At 52.4% G+C, this 6,000-nt stretch overlaps 1 protein-coding gene across 2 annotated transcripts in view; it reads left to right on the forward strand.

Annotated features, from left to right (window-relative positions):
* Positions 1-6,000, forward strand: part of NIN (ninein) — a 95,790-nt gene that overhangs the window by 22,581 nt on the left and 67,209 nt on the right. The gene's annotated exons all lie outside the window — the stretch shown is intronic.

Consider the following 6,000-nt stretch of genomic DNA (forward strand, 5'->3'; position numbering starts at 1 on the left):
TCAGGGCAGTGGGAAGGGTGGCCTGGCTTTGAGTCGTACAAGTTAAAGATCCGTGAGCTGGAGGAATGCAGGGTAAGAGGAGGAACAGGCTTGACCCCCCTCTGCAACTGCTCCTTTCAACCCACCCACGCAGTATAGGGTTGCAAACTCCAGACTGCCAACAGCTGAAATGCAAGGTCCCTGCGTCTTGGAAAAGGAAGTGGCTTCTCCCATCTTCCATTAATAAGGTCTGTTGGGTAACTGGAGTAGCAGCACCAAGGCTTTGTTGGTATCTGTAACTTCCCACAGTACTGTCCTCCCAGCTCCCCACCCCGCTGCAGGCAGGGAAGACTGAGGCTCAAGTGCACATGGTGCCTAGTGGTGGGTCCAAGTAGGCAGTGGGACAGCACTGGCAGAGGGGAACAGCAGCCTGCCCAGGGCCCTGGCTCATAGCGGTGCCTTGTTCACAAGCACGGTCTCATGCATGTAACATAACATGGTGCCCGGAGCTGGTACAAAAAGGGCAGATGTGTCCAGAGCTGTGGCCCACCGGAGGGCACCTTCTGAATGTAGAGTGATAGCTTCTCCCAGAGGGAGCCTTCCTCGTAGCTAGGGAAGCCCCAGGAGCAGGGTGCATGCCTGACATACCCTGGCATTTGCCTGGGGAAGGGTGCTGCTGCTGGGCAGCCGTGCTGGTGCCCACAGGAAGGCCCAGGGAATGTGCTGTTCTGTCTGGTGCATGTGGTACATCCACAACTGCGCATATGTATAATATGGAAATAATTAACACTCTCCAGCAGACTCGATTAATCAAGTCTGCTCTGACGTGTGCTAATTGGCATGTGTTGGAGCAGATGTTTGGCATGCGTATAGGTACTCTTCATTAAGGTACTGGGAAAATGCACATTAGCCTGTTTTTAATGTGCATTAACTAAAGAGCATGGGGTCCTATAGACATGCAGCGAGGTTGCTCCCATGTGCTGTAAATCCAGCATGTCAGACCAGACTCAATGCACTCCAGTGTCATGTATATCAATGTCTCCATGCAGTGGAGCGCTTGAAACTAAAGCTTGTTCAATGAGCTTTAGCTCAAAGTACCCTGCCACCGTTTTTCAGTGTGGGGACGCTGATGCACATGTTGCACGGGTGCTTTTAATTAGTGCGGCTTGTTTATTAAAGCTTCCCCTTGCCCCCTCAACCTCCTGGAGCATGTCTATAAACACCCAGGGTTTTTAAGTGATGCTTAATGCACATTACCCTATTTTAATGCACATTAACTAAAGAACAGTTTTGTTTTTTGTTTTTTTAGTGACGCATTAAAATAGGCTAATGCATTTTAAACTACGTGTGTGGGCGCTCCCTTTAAGACTGGCTGCTCACACGGCGGGAAAATGTGTTACCTTTTCAAGTCATGTAAGACTGTTGTAGCTGTGGTGTTCCAGAAATGATGTGAAAGGTGAAATTGTGCCAAAAAGGATTTCTTTGGGCAATATCCTGCATTGGACCAACTGCATAGTTAGGATAAAGTTAGACAAGCTTTCTAGTGTAAGACATTCTTCATCAGGTGATTAGAGACCCAAGGAAGAATGCCTTGCATTGGAAAAATCATCTAACCTTATCCCAACTACATAGTTGGTCCAATACAAGATATTGCCCTAAGAAATGCTGACCTTTTAAATATACTTTCAGTAGAAAAACCTGACCCTTAACCCCGGGACCCCAGCTCAAGGTGCTTGCCTGTGATGACGTACTTCTCTGAATCCCCCTGTTCTCCAGTCCCATTTTGCCCTACAGCTTTGCAGATCAGGAGGCACATGGCAAGTCTGGGTCCCCGGGGAAGGAGCTGGCTTCTCTGATTGGGTGCTCGGTGGTGCTTGCACTTACCGCCATGGGAAGACTCGTCCTTCTCTGTCGCACGTGCCGCCCTGACCTTACAGTCGATGGCGGTGCATCTCCCCGGGGAGTGCCGCTTCATTGGATCCCTTTCCGTTAGTTGTGAAGCAGGTGCTAAAGGTTAGTCAACTAACAAGGACAGCCGATTACATGAACTGGTACACAGCACCCCCCCTGCCTTCCTGACCTGTGCTGTTGCAAGCACTTCATGAGCGAGAGCCAGTCCCTAATGTGACTGGGATGAGTTTCTCCAATGCTGCCTCTCGCCCTTCTTCCAGGCGCTGAGCTAGTGTCTTAGACCCGAAGGGGAGTTGGCTGGTGTGAGCTCATAGGGTTGCACGCAGCTCTGGTTTTTGAATTACGGCCGTGTGCCTGGGGCTCTGTGGTAGATCTGAACAGGCTACAGACCTGTTGAAAAGCCGTGCCCCTGCTGAGCTGGTGCAAGCTCTGCCCAGCTCTAGGGTATAATGCTCCTCGTCCGGCATTCCTCTTGGGCACAGAAACATGTAGCGGACTTCACGGTGCAGGGCTCCCTCCGAGTGCGCCGCGTTGTGCAGACCTCTCTGGACAAGGGGCAGGAGTCTGCCTGGTATGTTTTTTTTTCAGTCTGTGCCGTTAGAAGACTTCCTCTTCCACGCTGGAGGGAAGTCGCTTGCCTCTTTCATCTTCTCTCTTGCTGCTTGGTGGTGTGGAGAGGGTTAATCCTTCTACGAGAAACCGCAGTCCTCCCTCTGCTTAGTGTGCGAGTTCACAGGGACACAAGAAGCACGAGTGGTTTTTGTTGCCCTGGGGAAGGTAAGTGCTAATCAAAACTGCAGGCACTTAGATGAAGGCTTTAAAGACCAATTGCCATCTCGGCTTTTAACCTGCTGCCCCATGAGCGCCTTGCTGCTCTGAAGGCGCGTGGCAGGGGGTAACATCTAGCACAGCTCTTGCAGCTGGGGGCTGTTAGACTGGCCGGTCATGCCAAAGTCTTCTGACCCAACTTATTTCTGTGCCTGGGACTGATCAGCTGTTTGCTGGACCCTGTGCTTAGGGGAGCTCTGACTGTGCCCTACGGTCGGGCCGGCAGAGACTAAGCTGGTGATAAAACCGACTTCCCTCTGTGGCTGCCCAGGGTCTGTGCCCAGCACGGGGTAACACTCACCTGCCCACGGGTGGTTCCTCATTTGCAGCTTCTGGACTTGGCTGCTACAATTGCCAGGACTTAACTCAATGCCCCGGTTTCCAAAGCACGGCACCCCAATACCCTGCTTCTCCACTGAACCGAAGCCGCTCCAGCGCCCCTGCACTGCCCTCCAAAGCCCGGCTCCCTGGTGGGTTGCCTCACCATCTCCGATGGCAGCGTCCGTGCCCTTTGGCTCCGCTGGTTTAAAGCAAAGCTCTCGATGACGTGGGGGTGCGCGCACCAGAACCACCAGCTGCTAGACAGAGACATCCCCACAGCCCTGAGAGGCAGGAGGGGAGATGCCTTTTCTTTGCCAGAAGCTGGAAGCTTGTCCCTGCCGCCAGAGAAGAAAGGGTGGTTTGAAGCTGCCTTTCTCCCAGAGGGCATTCAGATGCCGTAGTGAGGGGGCAACATGGGCACAACCCAGGGTCGGGGTCTTGTTGATGCATCGCCAACGCAGAGGCGGCTAAAATTGGGACTTTTTGCCTTGTTCCTTGCAGCAGGCTGAGGTGTGGGGTTGCCCCTGTGGTATGGCTGACTGCAGAAGGTGGGTGCTTTCCAGAGAAACAAACGGAGGGCTGGGATGCAGCTTCAGTGCATCCTTTCGTTTGGGATGTCTTTCTCTCCCTTGTATCAAGAGACTGGCTGAGCTGAAAAATCTTCCATTCCTGAGCCACTCTGCTCCTGGGCAAGGGGGGCCAGTTGCATGTTTTGAGTCCCCAAAGGCAACGAGGGAGGGGATAAAACTTTTCAGAGAGTGGGGAGCCATGTTTCCTCTGGCACCTCTAACCCGATAAATGGTGGGTGCCAGCAAGGTACTAAAGAGGGGATAGACCACTAAAGAGATTTGGTCGGGTGCTCTTCCTCTCTAGCATCCATTTCTGCCTCTGCCAGCGGCAGGATACCGAGCTAGGTGGACCGTTGGTCTGACCTGTTATGTTCTTGCTTCAAGTCTTCAGCGTTCCCATGCACCAGTCAGAAGCAGGTTTAACAAACTAAAGTGTGGGTTGCTAATCGTTGCTTTAGTGTTTGTTTCTAAATGGTGTTTGCATTGCGATGCCCTGGAGGCCCGTGGCTGTGGCTTTTCGTGATGGAAAGCAAATGTACGTTATGTTGCAAGCAGAGGAGCGCTCCAGTTCGGGGCATCTTTGTCCCGGCTGCTTTTCTCCAAGAGCTGATCCTTCAGCAAAGACGGAGAAGTTTGGTTGTAAACAGTGGCGCTAGGGCTCACCTCGGCATGTGCAAGCTTCAATAGGCCCAGCGTGCGCCCCTGATCATCGTTTTAATTAGCAGTATATTCTGCCGGAGAACAAAGGTCCGTCTCGCTGAAGCAGATGGCAGGGTGGGAGAGGGGTTGCTATGTTATTATGGAGAGAGGCCACCGCGAGCCAGCGGCACGGGCTGCAGATGCTCGCGCGGGTTCGGAGCTGGAAGGCAGCGATCATTGAAAACCTGGGCCATCTGCTCTTCAGCCCGGCAAAGCATGTGTCGATCAAAATAATGCATTCCTAAAATCTCTGCCTTCTGCGCACGGGCTCGGTAATGTGTGTGACCCACATCCAGCTGTAGGACAATCCCGAGCCGCAGAACAATGCTGTGCGTGACATTGAGATGCACGGTCCACAGCACCGATGGACGTCTCCCTTTGTCTCCTTGAAATACGCTGGCTGCCTTCTGGGGCAGCCATTTTGGTGTTGCTTGACCTCTGACCCCTCGTGCCCCTTGCTCACAAAGTGGCTCTTGTCGAGCATTCAGCATGGTAATCAAGAAGCGTGCGGAAAGGGTCCCGCCAGCTGATGCAGCCGCTGCAGCAGCCTGACACAATAGGGGCTGGGAGGCAGCGGAGAGCGCCCGCAGATGAAGTGAATTATCGTAGGAGTCGGGCTCATGGTGCCTGTAACAATTGATTATCGGCACACAACGGGGGTGACAGGTGTTCAGATCTCTATTCAGCTCTCTGGGTTTACGAAATTACCTTGTGCTCTTTGAATGAGGCCTTGAAACACTTTCTGAAGCTAACCGGCTTAGTTTCAACTCTTTCAAAGGGTGGTGGGAGGCGGTGGGGGGGGGCATACGTCGCTTGTATGAAAACATTTTGGAACTGGACGTGCAAGAGATTCCTCGGGCTTGCCCCCAGGAGGTAGAGGGTGACTGCTGGGCATATATAGGAGCTTCAAATGGTTTATTTGCTGCAAGCTGCCGATTGAGTAGCCGATCGACTTTTCAGCTTGTATGAAAATTAAAATGAATAGAAAGTGAAGGTGAAGTTACTAACCGAGGGCCAGTAACATGCTTCTGTGGGGAGCTTGGGAAAAGTTGGGTTTAGGCAAAGTGGAACTACCAGTGTTCACAAAGGGGGAGAGCGTGTGCGTGACCATCAGTGGAGGGATTGGCCAAGGACTTTCCTCATTCTCTTGCACGCACGCATGGTCTAGTGTGCTTGAGACTGGAAGCTGAACGTGCACGCATCCAGTCTGGTGTGCTTGACTGGAAGTGACGCATGCATATGCACATGTGCACTCAGGAACATGCATATGCACATGTGCACTCAGTCAAGTGTGCTTGAGACTGGAAGCTCTACACATATACATACAGATGCATGCATGAATACACACGTGCACCCAGTCTAGTGTGCTTGAGACTTCGGAAGCTGCACACTCGCACACGGTTGGTCGGTCAGGTGTGCTTGAGACTGGAAGTTACATGTGCACGCACCCAGGTTAGTGTGCTTGGGACTGCGGGAGCTACACACATACACAAATATACACACACATGCACCCAGTCCAATGTGCTTGAGACTGGAAGCTCTACATACATGTGCACGCTCAATCTAGTGTGCTTGAGACTGAAAGCTACACACATGTGCACCAGTCTAGTGTGCCTGAGACTATGAAAGCAGTATACATGTGCACATGCATGCGTACACACACATTCCCCCCCCCCCCCCCCCTCTGGTGGCT

This window comes from Gavialis gangeticus, unplaced genomic scaffold (genome assembly GCF_001723915.1).
Source record: "Gavialis gangeticus isolate Ggan-Ray unplaced genomic scaffold, GavGan_comp1, whole genome shotgun sequence".
NCBI lineage: Eukaryota > Metazoa > Chordata > Crocodylia > Gavialidae > Gavialis > Gavialis gangeticus.